The sequence below is a fragment of the Aquarana catesbeiana genome, unplaced genomic scaffold (assembly GCF_042186555.1).
Source record: "Aquarana catesbeiana isolate 2022-GZ unplaced genomic scaffold, ASM4218655v1 unanchor240, whole genome shotgun sequence".
Taxonomy (NCBI): Eukaryota; Metazoa; Chordata; class Amphibia; order Anura; family Ranidae; genus Aquarana; species Aquarana catesbeiana.
Genome location: NW_027362669.1, coordinates 544,424 through 572,231, shown reverse-complemented (window position 1 = coordinate 572,231; position 27,808 = coordinate 544,424). Strand labels below are relative to the sequence as shown.

The window sequence follows — 27,808 nt, the reverse complement described above, 5'->3', positions numbered from 1 at the left end:
CAAATTAAATAGGATCGGTCCCAGCACAGAACCCTGGGGAACCCCACTACCCACCCCTGACCATTCTGAGTACTCCCCATTTATCACCACCCTCTGAACTCGCCCTTGTAGCCAGTTTTCAATCCATGTACTCACCCTATGGTCCATGCCAACGCACCTTATTTTGACAGTAAACGTTTATGGGGAACTGTGTCAAATGCTTTTGCAAAATCCAGATACACCACGTCTACGGGCCTTCCTTTATCTAGATGGCAACTCACCTCCTCATAGAAGGTTAATAGATTGGTTTGGCAAGAACGATTCTTCATGAATCCATGCTGATTACTGCTAATGATATCATTCTTATTACTAAAATCTTGTATATAGTCCCTTATCATCCCCTCCAAGAGTTTACATACTATTGACCATAGATGACCACAGATCATCAGGTGACCATCGAGACATGGAAATTCAGCTGGTTCAGCAGGGATCGGTCACATTTCCATCCATGTGTGGTCACTGCCGGATAAAAGTCACTCGATCAGCGGCTGCAGCCAATAGCTTCATCACTGATCTGTGTATTCTGAGAGCGGAGGAGCGCCCCCCATTGTCAGAATACAATAGTGCAGCGGGGAGGATTCCCCCATCCCCCTCCAATGTGTAGATGGGGGAATCACTTCAGTTTTTTCCTCTCATCCCGCTGGCTGAACGATAAAACTGAACCATGTATGGCCAGCTTTGGAGGGAAGATATATTCATCATCAACTGATCCCCCTGAAGGGGTTAATCTTCATATTACCTCCTCTGCCACCAGATCCAGCAACCTCTCCTCTCTACGTCCTTCCAAATGGGATGTCCTTTGTCCTCTCTCTATCCGACATCACTTCCTGTCTGTACCTGACATCACTTCCTGCCTGTACCTGACATCACTTCCTGCCTGTACCTGACATCACTTCCTGCCTGTACCTGACATCACTTCCTGCCTGTATCTGACATCACTTCCTGTCTGTATTCCATAGAGACTTTTTTACTGCGTAGAGGTGAGATCACCATCTTGTGGAACTCAGAGGAACTGCAGCTGAAGAAACGTCTCGTAGTGTGAACACGGCTGTTTCAAGTATTATTATTATACAGGATTTATATATCACCAACAGTTTAGGCAGCGCTTTACAGTATAGAAATGAAGACACTGCAAGCTGTTTGAGGAGTCATATTGAATTGTATAACAGGAACAGCAAACACAGAACAGGAAACGGGAAGAACAATCAATGCAATATTACCATAGAGTATATTACCATAGAGTATATTACCATAGAGTCCCTGTATTTGTATAAGAACTCCATAACATCTCCTTTTTTTTACATTTAATCCAAAAAATGTGTAAACAACCTAAAAACAGATTGTGAAGAGTCTTAAACATAACATGCTGTGTTACTGGTAGATACACTACAGATGGAGTCTATTTGGTGGTCTTGAAACTCGAACGCTGCACAAGACCACAGTGATTTTGCCTGGGAAATGCTGTTCAGCTCCAGAAGGTGTTGAAGAGCTGCTCTCTTTCCTGGCTGGTGTGTTTGGTACAGAAGAACTTCCTGGTAAATGTGGCTTCATTATGTCATCCTCATCGTATCCTTCAGATATGACCGAAGTATTGTCTCTGATTTGCTCATGTGGTCCAGTAGGACACGGGGCATTGTAGGACTAGAGGCATTGTAGGTCTAGAGGCATTGTAGGACAAGGGGCATTGTAGGTCTAGAGGCATTGTAGGTCTAGAGGCATTGTAGGACTAGAGGCATTGTAGGACTAGAGGCATTGTAGGACTAGGGGCATTGTAGGTCTAGATTCATTGTAGGACAAGGGGCATTGTAGGTCTAGAGGCATTGTAGGTCTAGGGACATTGTAGGTCTAGAGGCATTGTTGGTCTAGAAGCATTGGAGGACAAGGGACATTGCAGGTCTAGATTCATTGTAGGACAAGGGACATTGTAGGACTATAGGGCATTGTAGGACAAGGGGCATTGTAGGTCTAGGGACATTGTAGGTCTAGAGGCATTGTAGGTCTAGAGGCATTGTAAGACAAGGGACATTGCAGGTCTAGAGGCATTGTAAGACAAGGGACATTGCAGGTCTAGAGGCATTGTAGGTCTAGAGGCATTGTAGGTCTAGAAGCATTGTAGGACAAGGGACATAGCAGGTCTAGAGATATTGTAGGTCTAGAGGCATTGTAGGTCTAGAGGCATTGTAGGACAAGGGACCTTGCAGGTCTAGAGATATTGTAGGTCTAGAGGCATTGTAGGTCTAGATTCATTGTAGGACAAGGGACATTTCAGGTCTAGAGATATTGTAGGTCTAGAGGCATTGTAGGACAAGGGACCTTGCAGGTCTAGAGATATTGTAGGTCTAGAGGCATTGTAGGTCTAGAAGCATTGTAGGACAAGGGACATTGCAGGTCTAGATTCATTGTAGGACAAGGGACATTGTAGGACTATAGGGCATTGTAGGACAAGGGGCATTGTAGGTCTAGGGACATTGTAGGTCTAGAGGCATTGTAGGTCTAGAGGCATTGTAAGACAAGGGACATTGCAGGTCTAGAGGCATTGTAAGACAAGGGACATTGCAGGTCTAGAGGCATTGTAGGTCTAGAGGCATTGTAGGTCTAGAAGCATTGTAGGACAAGGGACATAGCAGGTCTAGAGATATTGTAGGTCTAGAGGCATTGTAGGTCTAGAGGCATTGTAGGACAAGGGACCTTGCAGGTCTAGAGATATTGTAGGTCTAGAGGCATTGTAGGTCTAGAAGCATTGTAGGACAAGGGACATTTCAGGTCTAGAGATATTGTAGGTCTAGAGGCATTGTAGGTCTAGAGGCATTGTAGGACAAGGGACCTTGCAGGTCTAGAGATATTGTAGGTCTAGAGGCATTGTAGGTGTAGATTCATTGTAGGACAAGGGACATTGCAGGTCTAGATTCATTGTAGGACAAGGGGCATTGTAGGACTATAGGGCATTGTAGGACAAGGGGCATTGTAGGTCTAGGGACATTGTAGGTCTAGAGTAGGGATGAGCCGAACTCCCCCCGGTTCGGTTCGCACCAGAACCTGCGAACGGACCGAAAATTTGTGCAAACTTTAGAACCCCATTGAAGTCTATGGGACTCGAACGTTCGAAATCAAAAGTGCTAATTTTAAAGGCTAATTTGCATGGTATTGTCCTAAAAAGGGTTTGGGGACCCGGGTCCTGCCCCAGGGGACATGTATCAATGCAAAAAAAACTTTTAAAAACGGTCGTTTTTTTGGGAGCAGTGATTTTATTATTGCTTAAAGTGAAACAATAAAAGTGAAATATTCCTTTAAATCTCGTACCTGGGGGGTGTCTATAGTGTGCCTGTAAAATGGCGCATGTTTCCCGTGCTTAGAACAGTCCCTGCACAAAATGAGATTTTTAAAGGAATAAAAGTCATTTAAAACTTTTTGCGGGTTTAATGTAATGTCGGGTCCTGGCAATATGGATGAAAATCAGTGAAACAAACGGCATGGGTACCCCCCAGTCCATTACCAGGCCCTTGGGGTCTTGTATGGATATTAAGGGGAACCCCGCACCCAAATTAAAAAAAGGAAAGGTGTGGGGCCCCCAGGCCCTATATACTCTGAACAGCAGTATACAGGCGGTGCAAACAAGACAGGGACTGTAGGTTTGTTGTTAAGTAGAATCTGTAATTTTGAACGGGTACATTTTTAACGTGTTTAGCTCCAGCCAAAAAATCTTTTTAATCTTTTTGGAAAACATAGGGAAGGGTTATCACCCCTGTGACATTTGTTTTGCTGTCTGTGCTCCTCTTCAGAAGATTTCACCTCACTTTTTGTCCCAATGACAAATGTTTTAGAAAATTTGGGGGTTTTAGTGAAACAAGGATTGGTGATAAAGCATCAGTGGAAAGGAGAACTTGTTTTCCCATATTAACTCTTACAGGAGAGAATTTCCCTTCCTAGGAGTAGATTTCATCTCACTTCCTGTTGTCTCCTTCCGTTTGCAAGTAGGAGTCGTTTGTAAGTTGGATGTTTAAAAGTGGGGGCCTGCCCTATATACTCAGCAGAAATTTGGGCCTTAGGTGTTGGTGTGACCACAACACTGTAAGTCCTCACAGTTACTCTTGGTGGGTGCAGAAACGGGCCCTGCTGTGAAATATTAGATCAAAAATTGTAATTACACGCCCCTGTTAAACAGGGCAGAAAAATTGGGCCTTGGCCACTGGTGGCGGCGTCCAGAACCAAAAATGTTCTTACAAGCTATTAGCATGAACATTGAGGAGGAAGAGGATAATTACTCAGCATAACAGGATAGTCACTCAGCATCAGCATAGGCAGTCTTGAAGGAATCTCACATTAAAAAAAATTATTCAATTACATCAGCATCAGGTGCTTGGTAGCTGGTGGTGATCCAAGACTGATTCATTTTTATGAAGGTCAGTCGATCGACTGAGTCGGTGAACAGGCGCACCCTGTGATCGGTTACAAAGCCTCCAGCAGCACTGAATGTGCGTTCCGAAAGAACGCTGGATGCAGGACTGACCAGTAGCTCAATTGCATACTGTGCAAGCTCTGGCCAGTGATCCATCCTCAAGACCCAGTAACCCAGGGGATTTTCGGTGGGAAAGGTGTCCAAGTCAGATCTTGCCCCTAGGTATTCCTGCACCATGTAAAACAGACGCTGGCGATGGTTGCTGGAACCGATCATACCTTGGGGCTGCGGACTAAAAAATTGTCTGAATGCATCGGTCAGACGGCCACCTTCTCCACCGCTCCTTCTGTGACTGACTGAAGCCTCAGAAACACGTTGTCCAGGAGGACCAGGAAATTGTAACCTTCCAGGCTCTGGAAATGCGTTGCACAAACCTTTCTGCAAGGTCTCCTCCTGAATAGGGATGAGCCGAACACCCCCCTGTTCGGTTCGCACCAGAACATGCGAACAGGAAAAAAGTTCGCTCGAACACGCGAACACCGTTAAAGTCTATGGGACACGAACATGAATAATCAAAAGTGCTAATTTTAAAGGCTTATATGCAAGTTATTGTCATAAAAAGTGTTTGGGGACCTGGGTCCTGCCCCAGGGGACATGGATCAATGCAAAAAAAGTTTTAAAAACGGCCGTTTTTTCAGGAGCAGTGATTTTAATAATGCTTAAAGTCAAACAATAAAAGTGTAATATCCCTTTAAATATCGTACCTGGGGGTGTCTATAGTATGCCTGTAAAGGGGCGCATGTTTCCTGTGTTTAGAACAGTCTGACAGCAAAATGACATTTGGAAGGAAAAAACACATTTAAAACTACCCGCGGCTATTGCATTGCCGACAATACACATAGAAGTTCATTGATAAAAACAGCATGGGAATTCCCCACAGGGCAACCCTGAACCAAAATTTAAAAAAAAAATGATGTGGGAGTCCCCCTAAATTCCATACAAGGCCCTTCAGGTCTGGTATGGATTTAAAGGGGAACCCCTCGCCAAAAAAAAAAAATGGCGTGGGGTCCTAACAAAAATCCATACCAGACCCTTATCCGAGCACGCAACCTGGCAGGCCGCAGGAAAAGAGGGGGGGGACGAGAGTGCGGCCCCCCCCTCCTGAACCTTACCAGGCCACATGCCCTCAACATTGGGAGGGTGCTTTGGGGTAGCCCCCCAAAACGCCTTGTCCCCATGTTGACAAGGGCCTCATCCCCACAACCCTGGCCGGTGGTTGTGGGGGTCTGCAGGCGGGGGGCTTATCGGAATCTGGAAGCCCCCTTTAACAAGGGGACCCCCAGATCCCGCCCCCCCCCTGTGTGAAATGGTAAGGGGGTACTTACCCCTACCATTTCACTAAAAAACTGTCAAAAATGTTAAAAATGACAAGAGACAGTTTTTGACAATTCCTTTATTTAAATGCTTCTTCTTTCTTCTATCTTCCTTCATCTTCTTCTGGTTCTTCTGGTTCTTCCTCCGGCGTTCTCGTCCAGCATCTCCTCCGCGGCGTCTTCTATCTTCTTCTCCTTGGGCCGCTCCGCACCCATGGCATGGGGGGAGGCTCCCGCTCTTCTCTTCATCTTCTTCATCTTCTCTTCATCTTCTTCTCTTCTTCTTTTCTTCTCTTCTTCTCTTCTCTTCTTCATTTTCTTCTCCAGGCCGCTCCGCACCCATGCTGGCATGGAGGGAGGCTCCCGCTGTGTGACGGCCTCTCCTCATCTGACGGTTCTTAAATAACAGGGGGCGGGACCACCGGTGACCCCACCCCCCTCTGACGCACGGGACATGACGGGACTTCCCTGTGGCATTCCCCGTGACGTCACAGGGAAGTCCCGTCAAGTCACCGTGCATCAGAGAGGGGCGGGGTCACCGGGTAGCCCTGCCCCCCGTCATTTAAGAACCGTCAGACGAGGAGACGCCGTCACACAGCGGGAGCCTCCCTCCATGCCAGCATGGGTGCGGAGCGGCCCGGAGAAGAAAATGAAGAAGAGAAGAAGAGAAGAAGGAAGAAGAGAAGAAGAAGAAGATGAAGAGAAGAGCGGGAGCCTCCCTCCATGCCATGGGTGCGGAGCGGCCCGAGGAGAAGAAGATAGAAGACGCCGCGGAGGAGATGCTGGACGAGAACGCCGGAGGAAGAACCAGAAGAACCAGAAGAAGAAGAAGATGAAGGAAGATAGAAGAAAGAAGAAGCATTTAAATAAAGGAATTGTCAAAAACTGTCTCTTGTCATTTTTAACATTTTTGACAGTTTTTTAGTGAAATGGTAGGGGAAAGTACCCCCTTACCATTTCACACAGGGGGGGGGCCGGGATCTGGGGGTCCCCTTGTTAAAGGGGGCTTCCAGATTCCGATAAGCCCCCCGCCCGCAGACCCCCACAACCACCGGCCAGGGTTGTGGGGATGAGGCCCTTGTCCTCATCAACATGGGGACAAGGTATTTTGGGGGGCTACCCCAAAGCACCCTCCCAATGTTGAGGGCATGTGGCCTGGTACGGTTCAGGAGGGGGGGGCGCACTCTCGTCCCCCCCTCTTTTCCTGCGGCCTGCCAGGTTGCGTGCTCGGATAAGGGTCTGGTATGAATTTTTGGGGGGACCCCACGCCATTTTTTTGGGGTTTTTTGGCACGGGGTTCCCCTTAAAATCCATACCAGACCCTTCAGGGTCTGGTATGGAATTTAGGGGGACTCCCACATCATTTTTTTTTTTTAATTTTGGTTCGGGGTTCCCCTTTGGGGAATTCCCATGCCGTTTTTATCAATGAACTTCTATGTGTATTGTCGGCAATGCAATAGCCGCGGGTAGTTTTAAATGGGTTTTTTACTTCGAAATGTCATTTTGCTGTCACTGTTCTAAACACGGGAAACATGCGCCCCTTTACAGGCATACTATAGACACCCCCCAGGTACAAAATTTAAAGCAATATTACACTTTTATTGTTTGACTTTAAGCATTATTAAAATCACTGCTCCTGAAAAAACGGCCGTTTTTAAAACTTTTTTTTGTATTGATCCATGTCCCCTGGGGCAGGACCCGGGTCCCCAAACACTTTTTATGACAATAACTTGCATATAAGACTTTAAAATTAGCACTTTTGATTTCTCCCATAGACTTTTAAAGGGTGTTCCGCGGCATTCGAATTTGCCGCGAACACCCCAAATTGTTCGCTGTTCGGCGAACTTGCGAACAGCCAATGTTCGAGTCGAACATGAGTTCGACTCGAACTCGAAGCTCATCCCTACTCCTGAAGATGTTTCATCCTCTGCCCCCGCTGCGATGGCAAGATAAGGTCCGCCACCTTACCCTTGTAGCGTGGATCAAGGACGGTTGCCAGCCAGTAACGATCCCTCTCCTTGATACCACGAATACGAGGATCTTTCCGCAGGCTTTGCAGGATCAGGGAGGCCATGCAGCATAGGTTTGCTGAGGAATTCAGTCCAGAGTCCTCTGGGTCACTAAGGACGACACGATCCACAGCCACCTCCTCCCAGCCACGTACAAGTCCATAGGTTTCTTTGGACAGTAAATGATCCCTTGAAGACTGCTGCTGATGCTGAGTGCCAGGCTCCACCTCCATGCTGACACAATCCTCCTGCTCCTCCTCCTCTTCCTGTGTGATCGGCGGGCACGCAGGAACACTGTCTGGATAAAAGGGGCCTTGAGAGGTAAGGAAGTCCTCCTCTTCCTGCCTCTGTTCTGCCTCAAGTGCCCTGTCCATTATTCCACGCAGCGTGTGCTCCAACAGGTGGACAGTGTCACTGATGCATGCACTGTCATTGCTCACCATCCTCGTGGCCTCCTCAAATGGTGACAGGACAGTGCATGCATCCCTGATTATTGCCCACTGGCGTGGGGAAAAAACCAAGCTCCCCTGACCCTGTCCTGGTGCCATAGTCGCATAGGTACTCATTGGTGGCCCTCTGCTGCATGTGCAGCCGCTGCAGCATGGCCAACGTTGAGTTCCACCTGGTGGGCATGTCACAGATTAGGCGGTTCTTGGGCAGGTTAAATTCCTTTTGGAGGTCTGCCAGCCAAGCACTGGCATTATATGACCGGCGGAAATGCACACAGACTTTCCTGGCCTGCCTCAGGACATCCTGTAAGCCCGGGTACCTGCCCAAGAACCGCTGCACCACCAAGTTAAGGACGTGAGCCAAACAGGGCACATGGGTCAGTTGTCCCTGTCGGAGGGCAGAGAGGAGGTTGGTGCCATTGTCACAAACCACCATACCTGGCTTAAGCTGGCGTGGCATCAATCACCTCTGAACCTGCCCCTGCAGAGCTGACAGAACCTCTGCCCCAGTGTGGCTCCTGTCCCCCAAGCACACCAGCTCAAGCACTGCATGGCATCTTTTTGCCTGAGTGCTTGCATAGCCCCTTGAATGCCTACGGAGCACCGCTGGTTCAGAGGACAAATCAGCACAGGAAGAGGCCATGGAGTAAGAAGAAGAGGAGGGGGTGGAGGAGAGAGGTGTGTCACAATCACCACTAGTAGAATTTTGGAGGAGTGGTGGCAGAACAACCTCCAACACTACTGCACCCTGTCCTGCATCCTTCCCAGCTGCCAGAAGAGTCACCCAGTGTGTGGTGAAAGATAGGTAACGTCCCTGTCCATGCCTGCTGGACCATGAGGCATGGACATTGCCTTCCACATGCCGGTAGAGAGCCGGAATCGCCTTCCGTGAGAAAAAGTGGCGTTTGGGTACCTGCCACTGAGGAACCGCACATTCCACAAACTCACGGAAGGGGCAGAGTCTACCAACTGAAAAGGTAGCAGTTGAAGTGCTAGCAATTTTGCCAAGCTAGCATTCAACCGCTGGGCATGTGAATGGCTGGGAGCGAACCTCTTTCTGCGGTGCAGCAGCTGGGGCAGGGAAATTTACCTGGTACAATCTGACGTTGGTGTACTGATAGCAAATTGCCCGCAAGTACTTGGCTGTGACACACCTAATTCTACACCTTCATTCCTCTCAGTGCAGGTCTCAGAGAGGACTGGAGGTATAGTGGGGTTGGAGATCTCAGCTGATGAGGAGCAAGGAGAGGTTCTTTGGTGTGGGTCTTTTAGATACGCTTGGCAACGAACTGCATGGCAGGTCGACATATGTCTGGTCAAGCATGTGGTGCCCAAGTGGCTGCTGTTTTGGCCATGCGAGATACGCTTGAGACATATGTTGCAAATAGCAGTGGTGCGATCTGATGCACTTGTCTCAAAAAAGGTCCACACCAAAGAACTTTTGGAATAACGCGCAGACAGCAGCTCCCTGCACATGCGGAGCTCTGCGGTGTGATGCAGTCAGTGTGCTGCCCTTAAGCTGGCCCCTGGAGGGCATCCTGCCTCGTTGGTGATGTGCCTCCTCCTCCTCTCTCCTATCAGGCACCCATGTGGAGTCAGTGACTTTTTCATCATCCCCTCCCTGCTCATCACTGGAGCAAACCTGGCAGTATGCTGCAGCTGGGGGAACGTGACTGCCAGATTGCTGTCCTTCTTGGGCACCCCCTCTTTCTGGGCTCTTTCTGCCTTCCTCTAGCTGGGTACCATCATCGGAGCTTTCAAAACGCTGGGCATCCTCCTGGAGCATGTGCCCAACACTGTGGTCAAACAGTTCGAGGGACTCCTCAGGAGGACATGGTGGGGCTAGGGAAGGAGTCACTGATGACATTGAGCCAAGGGAAGAGGCCGCTGCTTTGCCAGACAAAGTACCCTGAGCATGGGTGAGAGAGGATGAGGAGGATGAGGACGGCTTGGTCATCCACTCGACCAAGTCTTCCGCATGTTGCGGCTCAACACGGCCAGCTGCCGAAAAAAAGGCCAAGCGTGTCCCACGGCCACGTGCTGATGAGGATGCACTGTCTCCACGACCAGCACTAGACACAGAGCCTGCTTGCCCTCTCTTATTGGCTTGTGACTGTCTGCCTCTCCTTCTTGGCCTTCCAGACATACTAATGGCCTGTAGCTGCACCAAGCTGGGATATATATATATATGTACTGATACTGCAGCTAGCAAAATCAACTGCCTGCCTGTAGAATGAGAACACCACCAACCTTCTACAGGTAGCTTTAGCTGAACACTGTGCAGAGCTCGCAAAAAACTAACTTGTAGCTTTTTTAGCTGCCTGCGGTAGTGATAGGATCAGGAAAACACCACCAACCTTCTACAGGTAGCTTTAGGTGAACACTGTGCAGAGCTCGCAAAAAAATAACTTGTAGGTTTAGCTGAACACTGTGAGCAGGACGCACTACACTAACTTGTAGCTTTAGATGAACACTGTGAGCAGGACGCACTGCACTAACTTGTAGTTTTAGCTGAACACTGTGAGCAGGACGCACTACACTAACTTGTAGCTTTAGCTGAACACTGTGCAGAGGACACACTACACTAACTTGTAGCTTTAGCTGAACACTGTGAGGAAGACGCACTACACTAACTTGTAGCTTTAGCTGAACACTGTGCAGAGGTCGCACTACACTAACTTGTAGTTTTAGCTGAACACTGTGAGCAGGACGCACTACACTAACTTGTAGCTTTAGATGAACACTGTGCAGAGCTCGCAAAAAAATAACTTGTAGGTTTAGCTGAACACTGTGAGGAGGACGCACCACACTAACTTGTAGTTTTAGCTGAACACTGTGAGCAGGACGCACTACACTAACTGTAAATAGTCTATCTGCCTGACTTTGGTACTAATAGGATCAAAAGAACACCAGCAATTTTCTTCAGGTAGCTGTAAATACTGTAACAAGACAAGCCTGCCTGTCAGTAAGAAGATAACAGGAATGGATCTAGCTAAACTGAATACAGTGTATATATATCTATACAACACCTGGGATGCATATATATACACAATACACTGTAGGTGCAGCTAACTGACTGACTGTCCTGCCTAATCTAGCTAACTCAAATGAAATGACACTGTCTCTCTGTCTATCTATGTATCTCAACGCCGGAACACACACTACACAGGGCCGCCGTGCAGGCGGCCTTATATAGTGTGGGGCGTGTTCTAAACCCCCTGAGCCATAATTGGCCAAAGCCACCCTGGCTTTGGCCAATTACAGCTCTCTCTACCGACGTCGCTGTGATTGGCCAAGCATGCGGGTCATAGTGCATGCTTGGCCAATCATCAGCCAGCAATGCACTGCGATGCCGCAGTGAATTATGGGCCGTGACGTGCCACATGAATTTGGCGCAAACGGCCCATAACGTTCGCAATTCGGCGAACGACCTTACAGCCAATGTTCCAGTCGAACATGGGTTTGACTCGAACACGAAGCTCATCCCTATTGCCTAACCCGTGGCTACATTACCTAGAGGCCCAGCTGCAGCATATCGCCCGGACCATGCCCTCAGAGCAGGAACAGGAAGGGAGGAATATAGACATTGACCCCACTAGGGCTCTTATGTGCCATGCCACAGGGTTCACTGATGTAGCCATGGACCTGGAGGCACTAGAATATGCGAAATCCACCAATGACTCCCCACATATGTTCTCATGCAAAAAGCCTGGAACAGGAGGTAGACGGTTTTACTAACTACAGCCCTATCTGGGCAAAATGATACCATGAAGAGCTACGGGCACTGGAGTGTGGGGCTTGGTGGTAGAAGCATGGCGTTCCCCACATTTTTGCTGCTGGTAAATTGTGCTCTTTTTCTTCTCTGCGGGAGCAGCATCGGCTCCACCATACTATGTATTTCTATTACATGTAGCTGCATCATGCGGTTATAGCACAATCGAGCGGGACCCAGTGGACTCTTTCCCCCGACCCCCATATTCCATTATATGGAAGAAGTGACACACCTTAAGGGTTTTATCTCTAGATGCTATGCTCTTATTATTATTATTATTATTATTATTATACAGGATTTATATAGCGCCAACAGTTTGCGCAGCGCTTTACAACATGGGGGCAGACAGTACACTAATAATACAAATCAATACAGGAGGGATCAGAGGGCCCTGCTCGTTAGAGCTTACAATCTAGAAGGGAGGGTCAAGTGGAAACAAAAAAGGTAATAACTGTGGGGGATGAGCTGATGGAAAAAATGAAAATACAGTTGTTAGGTGTGGGTAGGATAGGCTTCTCTAAAGAGAAGGGTTTTCAGGGATCGTCTGAAAGCTAATAAAGTAGGAGATAAGCGGACAGATTGGGGTAAGGAGTTCCATAGGATTGGAGAGGCTTTGGAAAAGGCCTGGAGGCGAGCATGGGAGGAGGTAACGAGGGAGCTAGAGAGCAGGAGGTCTTGAGAGGAACGAAGAGAGCGAGTAGGTTGGTATTTAGAGACTAAGCTAGTGATGTAGCTGGGGGCGAAATTGTGGATGGCTTTGTACGTAGTTGTTAGAATTTTGAATTTAATTCTTTGGCCGAGCGGAAGCCAGTGGAGGGATTGACAGAGAGGAGTGGCAGACACAGAGCGATCGGTAAGGTGGATGAGTCTGGCAGCGGCATTCATAATGGATTGAAGAGGTGATAGACTATGTAGAGGTAAGCCAATAAGAAGGGAGTTGCAGTAGTCAAGGCGAGAGATGACCAGCGAGTGAATTAAGAGCTTTGTTGTGTCATTGGTTAGAAAGGGGCGTATTTTGGAGATGTTGTGGAGGTTGAGGCGGCAGGATTTGGACAGTGATTGGATGTGTTGCTTGAAGGAGAGTTGAGAGTCTAGGACTACACCTAGGACCTTGGCATGTGGGGATGGGCTTATAGTTGTGCCATTGATTTTGACAGAGAGATCAGGGGAAGAGGCACATGGGGGAGGAAAAATTATAAGTTCGGTTTTGGCTAGATTGAGTTTGAGGAAGTGGTGTGACATCCAGACTGATATATCTGAGAGTAAATTGGTGATACGTGAGGAGACAGAGGGAGTGAGCTGAGGGGTAGAGAAATAGATTTGGGTGTCGTCAGCATAGAGGTGGTATTGGAAGCCATGGGAGGCTATCAGTTGACCCAGGGAGGAGGTGTAGATGGAAAACAGTAGAGGTCCAAGAACAGAACCCTGGGGGACCCCAACAGAGAAAGGAAGAGGAGAGGAGGAAGTAGAGTTATAAGAAACGCTGAAGGTGCGGTTGGATAAGTAGGAAGAGAACCAGCGAAGTGTACAGTCACGGAGACCAAAGGCATGTCGTTTTTTGAGGAGGAGGGGGTGGTCAACCGTGTCAAAGGCAGCAGAGAGGTCCAGGAGCAGCCATTAGTAGATCGTTTGTTAGTTTTAGGAGAGCAGTTTCTGTGGAGTGTTGAGGACTAAATCCAGACTGAAGGGGATCAAGAAGGCCATTATCAGCGAGGTGGACGCTCAGTCGGTTGTAGACCAGACGTTCCAGGAGTTTGGATAAGAAGGGGAGCAAGGAGATGGGGCGTAGGTTGTGAAGATTGGATGGGTCCAGTGAGGGCTTTTTAAGTATGGGTCTGACAAGTGCATGTTTTAGAGAGTTAGGGAAGATGCCAGAAGAGAGGGAGAGATTGAAGATGTGGGTTAGAGAGTGTAGTATAGGGCCAGATGGTGAACGTAGCATTTGTGAGGGAACAGGATCCAGAGGGCAGGTGGTAAGGTGGACATTAGCAAGTAGTTTAGCAACTTCATCTATAGTGGTGGGGGTGAAAGAAGAAAGTAATGATTGTGCCTGTGGACATGAAGTGTAAAGCATGGAGGGTATCGGCACAGTAGAGATCTCTGCGCGAATAGTATCAATCTTCTGTTTGAAGTGATTGGCGATCTCCTGGGCAGTGAGTGAGTTGGCGGGTGGAGGCGGTGGAGGACGAAGTAGCGAGTTGAAGGTGGAGAAGAGTTGACGGGGACAGGATGATAAGTTGCTAATGAGAGTGGTAAAATAGGTCTGCTTGGCAGAGAGGAGGCTGGAGTTGTATTTTTGGAGGGCAGATTTATAGTGGTAGAAATCTCTCTGGGACTTAGTCTTACGCCACAGGCGCTCAAGAGCACGACTACGTTTTTTCAGACTTCTAGTATCATCTGTTTGCCAAGGTTGAAGGGGTCTGGGCTTGATTCTGTGTGTAGTGAGGGGGGCCAGTGAGTTAAGTGAGGCTAGAAGTGAAGCGTTGTACACAGAAGTGGCTAGGTTGGTGCAGGATAGGGGTAAGATTTTGTCGTAGAGGTTGTTGATAGCAGAGAAGAGAAGGGATGAGATGACGTAGGTTTCTGCGGGTAACTTTAAGGTGGTTGGGGGGAGAGGAGGTGAAGGAAAGAGAGAGAGTGAAATTAATAAGGTGGTGATCAGAGAGAGGCAATGGATAGTTAGAGAGGTTGCATGGAATGCAAAGGTGAGAGAACACGAGGTCAAGGATATTGCCTTCTGAGTGAGTTGGAGCATGTATCCACTGCTTTAGGTCAAAGGAGGATGTTAGGCTAAGAAGTTTGGAAGTGGAAGGAGTGTTAGTATTAATAGGGATGTTGAAGTCCCCGAGAATGATAGTGGGGATTTCAGAAGAAAGAAAGTAGGGTAGCCAGGCAGAGAAGTCTTCAAGAAAGGCTGATACTGGTCCAGGGGGCCTGTAGATCACGGCTATCCTTAGAGAAATTGGAGTGAAAAGACGAATGCAGTGTGCTTCGAAAGAGGAGAGCAACAGAGAGGGAGGTGGCTGAAGTACCCGAAAGGTGCTATGGGGGGGCTAGAAGGATACCAACACCTCCCCCCTTACGTCCGCTGCATCTGGGGGAGTGAGTCCAGAGAAGACCACCATGGGATAGGGCAGCAGAAGATGCAGTGTCGGGTTCGTGGAGCCAGGTTTCGGTAATGGCGAGTAGATTAAATGAGTTGGCAATAAAGAGGTCATGTAGAGAGGTGAGTTTATTGCAGACAGAGCGGGAGTTCTAAAGGGCACAAGAGAAAGAGAGTCTGGTCTTGGTAAGAATAGAAATGGGAACTAAATTGCGTTGATTGCGGCTGCTGCCAGAGGGTGCAGGGTGATGGGTACAGTTAAATGATGGAGGCCCAGGGTTTAGGGATATATCTCCAGAGGTTAGGAGAAGCAAGAGGGTGAGGGAGGTAATATGGGAGTGGGATTTATATGAGGGGACATGGCCCAGGGTCTTGGAGATTTTTAGTGTGTGTGGATTTAGAATTAGCAGGAGTTGGTGGGTGCAGTAATAAGGACAGGACAGAAGTGAGGGTGATATATATATGCTGTGGGGGGGGAGAGGGGTGAAGGAGAGATAGTTTTAGGAAGGAGGACAGAGTTGTCAAAAGCAGTGGTAGAGAAAGCATGTTCCAAGGAAAAAGAGCTAACTGAGTAAACAAGTTCACCTGATGTCTGTGTGAAGTTTTTCAAAGTGTTTATCTTGTGTCCCTTCGCTTTGTGCATTCGCTGAAGTGCAGAGACAGAAGTGCATTCCACTTATAGAAAATCGCCACTTTGAGAAAGAGCCAAGTTGCAAATGTGTCCCCCCTGCAAATGCTTCCCCCAAAAGAAGCTTAAATATATACTGATAGGGGTAGGGTGTGGGCGGAATTCAATTAGAAATCAAGAGGTTATAAAGCTTGGCTGGTTAATAGGGCAAAATTCTTAAGTCAGGGCTTGACAAATTTGCTTGGAATCTAGGAGCCAGCTAAAAAAGTTAGGAGCCAGGTTTTTTTTTTTAAACGACCGACAAAGCTTTATTTTCAGTATAAAAATGAACCAATCTTAAATTTACACAGAGACGACTAGAACGAATGTGACTGCTTTTATTTCCTGCCATGCAGGGACACAAGACCACCATATTCCTGCTAAGGATCCAATCAGGTCCTCCTGAAAAACTGACAGGTGAACCTGATCAGACGACCCGTGTGAAAGGGGCCAAGCAGGGAGATGACAAATAATAAATTCATTTTAATGAACCACTTCCTTCCCGCAGGACCACTATATACGTCCTGTCTTTGAAGAGAAATACCGTTCTTATGGTAGCAGCTAGCTCCATGACCCCGGTATCTTCTTCAAGAGCCGGCGGTTCTCTTTCAGATAAAAGTGGTCTCTGCAGCAGATTCGCAGCGAGATCACTTTTATCGGCGGCAGGAGAGGGCCCCCCCTACCGCCGCGCTCCGGTGCCCTTCACCGCTTACCGTGGCCGTCGGTAACGGCGGAGGCGATCCGGATCTGTCCCTGGCCTGACATGGAGACCAGTGAGAGGAAGATGGCCCCGCCCCCCCCGCCCATCTCCAAGTCATTGCAGGGCGGAAGCGACGTCAAATCGTCACTTCCACCCATAGCTCTTAAAAGGGACATTTTATTTTATTTTTTTTCAAATGACAATTTTTTTTTTTATTGCATTTTAGTGTAAATATGAGATCTGAGGTCTTTTTGACCCCCCAGATCTCATATTTAAGAGGACCTGTCATGCTTTTTTTTCTATTACAAGGGATTTTTACATTCCTTGTAATAGGAATAAAAGTGACTTTTTTTTTTTTTTTTTTTTTTTTTTAAACGAACAGTGAAAACAAAAGTTAAAATAAGAAAAAAAAAAAAAACATTTAAAATGTGCCCCATCCCTTGTAATAGAAATAAAAGTGACACCATTTTTTTTTTTTTTTTAAACAGTGTAAAAATAAAAAAATCAAAAGTAAAATATATAAGAAAAAAAAAAAAATTTTTAAACGCGCCCTGTCCCGCCGAGCTCACTTGCAGAAGCGAACGCATATGTGAGTAACGCCCACATATGAAAACGGTGTTCAAACCACGCGTGAGGTATCGCCACGATCGTTAGAGCGAGAACAATAATTCTAGTCCTGGACCTTCTCTGTAACTCAAAACATGCAACCTGTAGAATTTTTTAAACGTCGCCTATGGAGATTTTAAAGGGTAAAAGTTTGTCGCCATTCCACGAGCGGGCGCAATTTTGAAGCGTGACATGTTGGGAATCAATTTACTCGGCGTAACATTATCTTTCACAATATAAAAAAAAATTGGGATAACTTTACTGTTTTCTTAGTTTTTAATTAAAAAAAGTATTTTTTCCCAAAAAAGTGTGCTTGTAAGTCTGCTGCGCAAATACGGTGTGACAGAAAGTATTGCAATGACCACCATTTTATTCTCTAGGGTGTTAGAATAAAAAAATATAATGTTTGGGGGTTCTAAGTAAAGGGAAGGAGATGAGCGGGCAGTGAAAACAGGTAGGGGAAGCTCCACTATCATTGGTGGATGTCTTGTCATACCAACGGCCACCACCAGAGGGCGCCTGATTGCTGAAGGAACCATAGGACTGCAGTAGGCCGCAAAGCCGGGGCCTCAATTACCGGCGCGGCCCAACGCGAACGCCGGAGGGGGGGGGGGGGGTGTCGAACGGACACAGGACACCCCAGCTGTGCCGCCCCAGGCGCCAGGTCGCTAATTCTAGTCGCAAATGCGACCTGGCGCCCGGGGTTTGTTGAGCCCTGTCTTAAGTCACAAACAGACTAGCAAGAGGGCACTAAAGTTAAGAGGGCCATAATTTTGGGTAAGACAAGGGAGATAATAAAGCATTGTAATGTGGGCAGGTCTACAGATATATTAGAAATGATAGAAGGGTTTGGCGCTGTTCCTATTTAGTTTCCTACCTCCATATAGGTTACTAGATTAAAATAAATTCTTAGGTGCACCGTGCATATATCAAATATTAAATACAATATGGATTCCCAAGTATACCGTGCATGAGACAATTAAATATTCTGCTGCAATATTGTGCAATCATAGGTGATACATAGACATAACTTAAATGCTTACATATGTAATATTGCTAAGGGGGGAAGAAAGGGGGGGGAGAAGGGAGTGAGATAGGGAGGTGGGGAGGGGGTGTAGGAAGTCTGTTCCTAAGGAAAATTACAATAACAAGATAAAGTGCAAATGTGCTGGTGCAATCCAAAAGGCAACAGTGACAAGATAAAAGTGCAAACGTGCTTCAAAATTCTTTAGTATGTCTCTTGTGTCATATTCTTGTGCTGTGGTGATAATCCTTCACTTATAATATCTCTTTGCTCTGAAAGTGCAGCCACTCACCAGATCACTTCACCCCTGCGGGGGTAGTAGGCAGTTACAGTTTTATCGCCACTGTACAGCGATCGCTGGCGGGCTCAGGATCGTGGTATATCATATATAAAAAGAGAGAGGGAGTGCCCATAGCGTAAAATTGCTTTAAAAAAGTTTTATTACACAAAATGAAAGGGTACTCACACTTTTACAGTAAAAATCAAGCGAAATGGTAAAAACGTCAAAACCGTCATTAATATCCTTCAGCGCTGGTACAGGAGGTGATGTTTGGGAAGCACAGATTAGGCCACGCGTAACACTGACACGTAACACAGAGGAGAGAGACAGAGGGATCTGTCAGAATTGAGGTTGATGTTGGGGTGGGCGGGACCCGGCTGGGGTGGGCGGGACCAGCAGCTATCAAACACCAGCCAATGATTGGGCTGCTTAAGAAAAGGATCCCATTGGCTGGTGTTTGATGTTGGCCGGGTCCCGCCCACCCCGGCCGGGTCCCGCCCACCCCCGACATCAAACTCAATTCTGACAGATCCCTCTGTCTCTCTTCTCCTGTTACGTGTCAGTCTTACACAAGCATCAAGCGCTGAGTGTGGAGAAGGGAGGAGGAACGGCAGCCAGTGCTATATTTCGTCCTAATGGCCAAATATCGGTCGACCTCTAGTCCTGGATTGGCCCTGCCTGCGGGCCATTTTTAACCGGTCCGCGGGCCGCAAATGGCCCGCGGGCCGGTACTTTGAGACCCCTGGTTTACACCATCTAGACTGTTTAGGTTGGGGGTGAGACCAGATTCGGACTGTCCTAGATGTCTGAGGGACCATGGAGACCTTATTCATTTGATGTGGTGCTGTCCCAAGCTGCATCTATATTGGACAGGTGTACTGACTACTATTAATAGAGTGTTCCAGGTCAGTGCACCGACAGACCATGTATATTGGGTATTTTGGACGACCTCCCAATTGAAGATTATCCAAAGCGGGCCATTGCTAGAGCCTTGTTTCAGGCTCGCAGGCTCATCCTTCGGCGTTGGAAGGCAGTCGAACCCTCCAACGGTGAGGGAATGGATATCTCAGATGGGTGACACTCTACGGCTGGAGAAGTTTATCTTCCAGCATAGAGGATCGTTTGGCAAGTTTGATAAACTGTGGGCGCCCTGGTTGGATACCCCTAGCCTCTCTCTGATAGATCTAGTATTGGACAGACTACTACTACTACTAGTTGAACTAGCAGTTTGTGAAGCGGGGGATGCCTACTAGCTAGATGTTTGGTAATTCCTGAATATATTCTACATTGGCAGTATATAGGTTCTGCTTGACCCATGTCATAGGATGTCGTGACGTGATTTCTGCATATATTGAACATCACATTGTATTCTCTGTAAATAGAAATTATGACAGATATTGCTGTTTTCTGTATGTTTTATTTAATAAACTTCTTTGAGTAAAAAAAAAGTAGTTCAATATGGCAGACTCTGAGTCTTAAACAGGAGGACAGCCGTACAGGGAAAGGCCCCGGCAGCAAGGTGCCACTTCTGCAGGATTGCTGTCTCCTATGGCAACAGTACTCAAACAGTTCCTAACTCAAAGTAACAGTTCTCTCTGCTGTACTACAACTTCTCCTTGTAGTTCTTCAGCCCTTGAGCTCCTGATCTCTCACTGGACCCTCTGATTCACTAACTCTGAATCCCGTGAGCTCCTCAAGGCTTTGGCGGTGGTCTCTCCCTCAAGTGTCACCCAAGCTTCCCTGCTGGGTCCCTAGCTTGGCACTTCGGATACCTTCAAGCTTCACCCCTGCTGACCGGCTCGGCCCCTAGCTTGGCACACAAGGCTGCTCTGCAAGCGTCACCTCCGCTGGTTGGATCCCTGACTTGATCACCGCCTGAAGTTTCCTGATTCTCCACCATGCCCGTTTGGTGAGAATGTAGCTCTGGTACTTGCTTCAGTTACTCACTGTGGTCCTTGGTAATTGGTCCCTTAGTGGTGAAAGTTTCCCTTCTACTTCCGACCGCGACAGGTTCTACGGTCGGCAGAACCGTCACTTTTCGTTGGACTGCAAGCCGCAGTCCCAACCATGCGCTGCCCTCTTACTCTGGATAGGCCCCCACGCAGCCAGATGCCCCTGGGATAGGCCCAATCTCTGGCCTAGCAACCCGGTACAGATGACAAAAGTCCACCCAGACAGCGCTCTGGGTGGCACACAAGAACATAGATCACCTGACCTCACCCGAATATATAGGTTCTCAAGCAGGTCAAGGGATTAAAGAAAACCCCTGCCCATTGGCTGAGATACCCCATATACCCATAACCTGACCTTGAGTTGTCCTTCTCAATCTAATACCTCCAAGTGCCCGGCCACCTGGTGGTAGAAGAGGAAAGTACAACCAGCCCAAATTTAGGCAGAAGTCAATGGATCCCTAATAATTAACTACAGTAGCTACTCCTGACAAGGAATTTGGCGAGGAGCTCCCTGACTAAACCCCAGGGCGCTACAGAACAATAGTAACCGGATACAGTTCAATAGAACAACAGTAAGAATACATAGAAGTGGGACAGAACAGTCCAGGAGAGGAGCCGGTACAACTACAAGACTGAAGGGAGGGCCGGAGGTCAGCTTTAACCCTTTCTCCGCCACCATATGCATATGATGGAACAGAACGGCTTCCAGCTGGCCAGCTCAGTATGACTTACGTTGGCTGCATTCCCCCTTCTGCCCCAAGCTCATGGTCACCTTAGTGGGCAGATACCGGAACTGCCCCCTAGAGGTGGCTGATTAAAAAATAGCGGCTGACAATTACAACTATTAATAAGAAAATGCTTCCCCACCACTACTGTCATTTGCACCACTGCGTCCAATGTTTTGTGTGCCATCTTCTCACCCCCTCCCTGTGTCCTCAATCTCCTCTACCTGACTGGGGGTCAGTTTCATGCTACAAACCCCACCCTTTCCTTTCCTGAATGGACACTGAGTGATCGGTACCAATCATTCCGCTGTTCATTCATAAATGAAGTGTGTCTGTGAATGAACACGAAGCCTCTGTACACAGCATTCATTCATCCAGTACAACTGTGACTGCAGAGAACAACGAGATTAAGGACTCTGTGTCCTCAGTCTCTTTCCCTGTCCTAAAAATGAGGCATCAGGAATCTGTTTAGAGCCCTGATATTTCATCAAAGCCCCACCCAATGACGGAACTGTAATAAAAAAAGTAAAAATAATAGTAGAAAATCATAATTATTATGACCACATGTTTTGTGTTTGGGTGAATCCTGACCTTGGTCCTGTATTAGGTTTGGGTAGATTCTCACCTCGGTCTGTTATTGTGGTTGGGTGGATCCGCACCTCAGTGCAGTATTGTGGTTTGGTGGATCCTTGCCTCGATCCTGCATTGTGGTTGGGTAGATCCTCAACTCAGTCCAGATTGTGGTTGGGTGGGTGCTCACCTTGGTCCTGTACTGTGGTTTGGTTGATCCCCACCTCGGTTCCGTATTGTGGCTGGGTGGATCCTCACCTCGGTCTGTATTGTGATTTGGTGGGTCCTCACCTCAGTCCCTTATTGCGGTTGGGTGGATCCTCACCTTGGTCTCGTATTGTGGTTGGGTGGGTACTGACCTTGGTCCCGTATTTTGGTGGGGTAGATCCTCACCTCAGTCCCGTATTGTGGTTGGGTGGATCCTTACTTCGGTCCCGTATTGTAGTTGGGTGGGCCCTCACCTCGGAGCTCCCACTGTGGTTGGGAGGTTCCTCACTTTGTCTCATATTATGGTTGGGTGGGTCCCCACCTTGGTCCCATTTTGTGGTTCGGCGGTTCCTCATCTTGGTCCTGTATTGTGGTTGGGTAGATCCTCACTTTGGTCCCATATTGTGGTTAGGTAGATCCTCACCTTGGTCCCGTTTTGTGGTTGGGTGGATTCTAACATTGGTCCCGTATTGTGGTTTGGTGGATCCTCACCTCGGTCACGTTTTGAGTCTGTGTTGATCCCCACCTTGGTCCCATTTTGTGGTTGGGTGGATCCTCATCTTGGTCTTGTATTGAGGTTGGGTGGGTCCTCACCTTGGTCCTACATTGTGGTTGGATCCTCACCTCAGTCCCGTTTTGTAGTTGGGTGGGTCCTCACCTCAGCCATCTATTTTTGTGGGGCAAATCCTTACCTTGGACCCATATTGTGTTTGGGTATGTCCTTACCTCAGACCTCTATTTTGGTGGTATGGATCCTCACTTCAGTCCCGTATTGTGGTTGGGTGGGTCCTCACCTCGGTCCCGTATTGTAGTAGGGAGTATCCTTACCTCGGCCCTCTATTTTGGTGGGGTGGATCCTCACCTCGGTCCCGTATTATGGTTGGGTGGGTTCTCACCTCAGTCTCCTTTTGTGGTTGAGTGAATCCTCACCTCTGTCCCATGTTGTGGTGGGGTGGGTCCTGACCTTGGTCTCGTACTGTAGTTGGGTGGGTCCTCACCTCCGTCTCGTGTTGTGGTTGGGTGGGTCCTGACCTCGGTCCCATATTGTGGTGGGGTAGATCCTCAACTCAGTCCTGTATTGTGGTTGGGTGGGTCCTTACTATGGTCCTGTTTACGCTCATGTTGAAGCTTCTCCTCTGCTCTTTCTCTCTGTTTTCTAATTTTCTTTCTTTTTTCTAGTTCTCTGCACCAATCACTCTCTGTTTCTGTCTCACCCTTTGCAGCATCTCTTTGGGTCTATCTTCTCCTCTTCTGGGTCCCCGAACCTTCTCTCAGGTATTGCAGTGGTCTCGTAGTATTGGACATTTCTATTGTGTGTACTGTAACCAATTCCATGAGTATTCCTTGATAAGCCTCTAACATCTGATTTTTCTGCACCTCCTTTCAGGCCAAGCGGACTCAGAGAAAGTGAAGCAGCTGGAAGACAAGGTCCAGCGCTTGACCAAGGAGCTCCAGACAATGCAGTCTACCCTTCAAGGAATGAATGAGAAGTTCCAGTCCGAGATTCGGCTGACCGTTCAGAATGTGTTAAATGGAAAACAGCCGGCAGATTCTGCCCCGGGTCAGTCAGACATGTCCGAGAAACTTAACGACATTCAGACTCTTCTAACAAACCTGGACAAAAAAGGTGAAAGACCACGACCAAGAGCTGGGCAATCTCAACAATGCAAACAACAAGCACCATGACGGCACAGAAATTGTAGTGGGCCAAAAACTGACCGACCTGAAGGGGGACATCCTACAGGAAGTAGAGAAGAGGATGCAGCAATCTTGTTCTGCTTGTCTGGCGGGAGTGGACGGCTTCCGAAACCAGCAGAACGAGGACAGAGATCGTATTCGAGGACTAGAGAAATTCATAAATTCGGTGGACCAGCGTAATAGAGACATTGTGCAGAACATTCAGACACGCGTGGTGGAGCTGACTGCACGTGTGCCCAAGGACTGCTGCTCAGAAGTCACTGATCTGCGCAGAAGAGTGACCGAGGCTGAGAAGAAATCAGACACCTTATCTGGCTCTGTTGTTGCTCTGACCGTGCGACTGGACCGTGAAATGGGTGAAAATAACAACAATGCCATCAACAAAGTTGACAACCGTCTGTCAGATATTGAAGGCAGAATGAATACTACAAAACACACTCTGGAGGAACATTACTACCACTATCGCGATGAGATGCAGAACTTCTTCCAGGATGAGATCAAGAAACTGAGAGATGAACTGAAGAATCGCATCAATGGCAACGACTTCAAAATTACCCTTCTTCTGACTGAGCTCGGGAACAGCTCCGGATTCCGAGACCTGATGGACCAAAGGATAACGGGCCTGACCGACGACATTGACTCTCTCAGGGATCAGGTGGAAAAGAATGAAGACCAACTTAATAAAGTGGTTGAAGATTTGGACGGCATGAGGAACCAGGTGACCGACACCATGGAAAGCTGCAGCAATCAATGTAACAGTCATGGTTCAGACATGACAAAATTATATGAAGATTTAGACAAGAGGGTAAAAGATCACGAAGATCAGATCCACATCAAAGACTCACTTCTCGGCGGACCCTACCCCTAGCCTCAACCCACGATTATATGTAGCCCAGTTTCATGCAACCCACTCCACCTATTCTAGAGGAACAAGTATCTTGATCAGGAGGGATGTTCAATTCAACTGTATACAAAAACGCATAGATACAGGTGGCAGATATATATTTCTCCTATGCACAATCTCAAACCTAAAATGTATTCTTGCTAGTATTTACATTCCTCCACCGTATACCTCCGAGATTGTTAAACACCTGGCAAGTTTCATGGCCCAATACCCAGAAGTACCCTTGTTGGCAATGGGAGACTATAATAATTTTTTAAACACTATTAAGGATAAATTACCTATACCTATTGCTAATACATGTCAGATACAAGGTAAAACTGCTTTTGCTAAAATGCTTGAAGAAATAGGATTGATAGATGTGTGGAGGTTCAAACATCCTGGGGACAAAAAATACTCCTGCTACTCGGCCTCCCATGCCGGATTGTCTAGAATAGATTTGGGTTTAGGAAATCATAAGATGCTACAACTGGTTTTGGAATCAGGATATGCAGACAGGAATATTTCTGACCATTCTGCCTTCTGGGTGACCATTTCACTACCAAATAAGATCAGGCGCCCAGTCTGGAAGCTTAATCCTTTCTGGCTTTCGCTGTTTGCTGAACCTGACCCTATACATACAGCACTTAGGCTGTTTCTACAGGATAACATTGGCACTGCTAAGTTGGGGGTGGTCTGGGAAGCAGCGAAGGCCTTTTTGAGAGGGCAGCTCATTAAAACAATTTCACAGATTAAGACTGACACCAAAGCCTGGGAATTGCTGGTACGGAATATGGTCACCGAGACTGAAAACACCTACACTAATGACCCCACAGAAGATACTAAAAGAGCATGGTTAAGCGCGCAGACAATGTCTGGCCAACTAGCACTGCAGTTAGCGGAAAATAAACGCTTTTTTCTGCAACAATCACACTTTGAGGAGGGGGAGACAACTGGTCTTATGCTCGCCGTAATGGCAAGGTCTCAACAATCATCCTCTCTTATTCCCGCCATTAGTGATGAGCAGGGGTCTCTGAAAACCTCTACCTCTGATATTCTGAAAGTCTTTAGTGATTTTTATGCCAATCTTTATTCACACCCACTGACAGTGCAATAGAAGATTTTCTAGGAAGTTGTGAGCTCCCCAATCTCCCAATAGAAGATAGGACCAAGATAGGACCATGCTTAATGCCCCGTTAACGGCAGAAGAACTAGACCTTGCCTTATCCCAAACTAAAAATAACAAATCACCAGGCATGGATGGCCTCCTGTCAGAGGTATATAAACACTACGCTGACTCTATGCTCCCCACATTATTAAAAGTTTACAATGAGGCACTAGAAGAAGGCTCCCTACCAAACTCGATGAACGAGGCAATCATTGTTGTCCTCCTAAAATCGGGTAAAGATGCGAACTCCCCTGGCTCTTATAGGCCCATATCATTGCTCACGTCCGATATTAAGTTGCTGGCTCGGATGTTAGCAAACAGGTTAGCCAAAGTAATCCATAAAATAGTGCATAGAGACCAATCTGGGTTCATACCCACGAGATCCACGGCCCAAAATATAAGACGGCTATTTCTGAACTTACAACTCCCAGTGGACAACCCAGGCAATAGGGCAATTTTTTCACTAGATGCAGCTAAGGCCTTCGACAGTGTCGAATGGCCTTATCTGTGGAAAACATTACGGAGCATGGGACTGGGAGACACCTTTATCCGATGGATACAGCTTCTGTATGCCACGCCCACTGCCAGGATCCGAATTAACGGGGAGCTTTCGGAACCCTTTCCTCTATTCAGGGGCACTAGGCAGGGGTGCCCACTGTCGCCCCTGCTGTTTGCCCTGGCCTTGGAGCCCTTGGGGGCCAAAATTAGAGGGGACTCAAGAATAGTGGGTTTTCAGAGAGGAAGGAATGAAGATGTGGTATCCATGTATGCAGACGATACCCTGCTGTATTTAGGAGACACAAAAGATACATTACAAACGGTCATGTCCCTCATAAAGGATTTTGGGGAACTATCAGGCTTCACCATCAATTGGGACAAGTCGGTGTTGATGCCACTTGACCCCCTGAATACTCCACTGCCCCTGGGTGCAGAAATGATACAACAGGTGAGCTCATTCCGCTACCTGGGGATTCAGGTGACATCGAACCCGGCTATATTGATCAGAACCTGACACCCCTTTTGACTAAATTCCGGGAAAAAAGCAGAGCTTGGTGTAAATTACCCTTGTCAGTGGCTGGAAGGGTTAACCTTATTAAAATGGTTTGGGCGCCGCAACTGCTATATATTTTTAATAATTCCCCAGTATGGATACCTAAGAGATGGTTCGATAGGATAGAAACCCAATTTAGGGAGCTTATTTGGAGGAAAAAGGATAAAATTATCCACATTACAATATGGCAAGGAGGAGGGGGGGCTTGCTGTTCCTCATCCCAGAATGTACTACTTAGCATCCCAACTACAACAGCTGGGAGGATGGGGCCTATTAGATCCCACAGACCCGATTCGGATACTTACAATAGGGGCCGAAAATGATTATTCAGCACTGGCAAGCTTGGAGGCGGGGTTCTTACATTTGGACCCTGAGGCCCCTACGGTTAAATTGTTGATCATGCTATGGTCTTTTGTTAAGAAATTATTGGGCGTTACAGGTTTCTTGTCCTGCACACCTCTGTGGAAAAACAGACAACTTAAGGAAATACAAAAATTAAAAGGTTTTAAGAACTGGGAGGAGGCAGGTATCAAATATATTTCACAATTATACCAAGATAATACCCTCAAATCATTCCAGCAGATCCAAATAGAGTTTGAGATCCCACATAACAATTTTTATAAGTATCTCCAATTGGACACGCTATACAAACCCAGAGCAGAACTGTCAGGATCCACCACACAGAACATCCGATTGTTCAGGAAGTTTTCATGGAAGAAACTAAAAAGGGGATGATATCTCGCTGCTATAATACCCTTATCATGCGAATACAAGATTCCTCTAGACTACCATGTAGACAGCGCTGGGAGGAGGACATAGGGGCAATAGACAGAGATAGTTGGGATATATGCCTGGTGAACGCCCCCTTGGTCTCTCTATCTGCATCCCAGAAAATCTCACACCTCTATTTACTACATAGAGCATATAGAACTCCCCTTCAACTATATAAGTGGGGAATTAGAGACTCTCCCATGTGCCCAAAATGTGAACGTGATCATGGGGACTTACTCCATATGATCTGGAAGTGCCCCAAATTATTTAGGTACTGGAAGGATGTACTAGACACAATAACAGAAATATTTACGATACCTCTTGAGAGAACCCCAGTAACATGTATATTAGGAGGAATAGATGATGAG

At 47.3% G+C, this 27,808-nt stretch overlaps 1 protein-coding gene across 3 annotated transcripts in view; it reads right to left on the bottom strand.

Moving 5' to 3' along the window:
* Positions 1 to 27,808, bottom strand: part of LOC141122091 (uncharacterized) — a 531,020-nt gene that overhangs the window by 52,671 nt on the left and 450,541 nt on the right. Inside the window, exon 1 of one of the 3 annotated variants that reach the window (XM_073611898.1) lies at positions 779 to 901. The exons of the other annotated variants lie outside the window; for them this stretch is intronic. The gene's annotated coding sequence lies outside the window, so the exon portion shown is untranslated. Of the gene's footprint in view, positions 1 to 778; positions 902 to 27,808 lie in introns of those variants that run through there. 3 annotated transcript variants of the gene reach the window in all.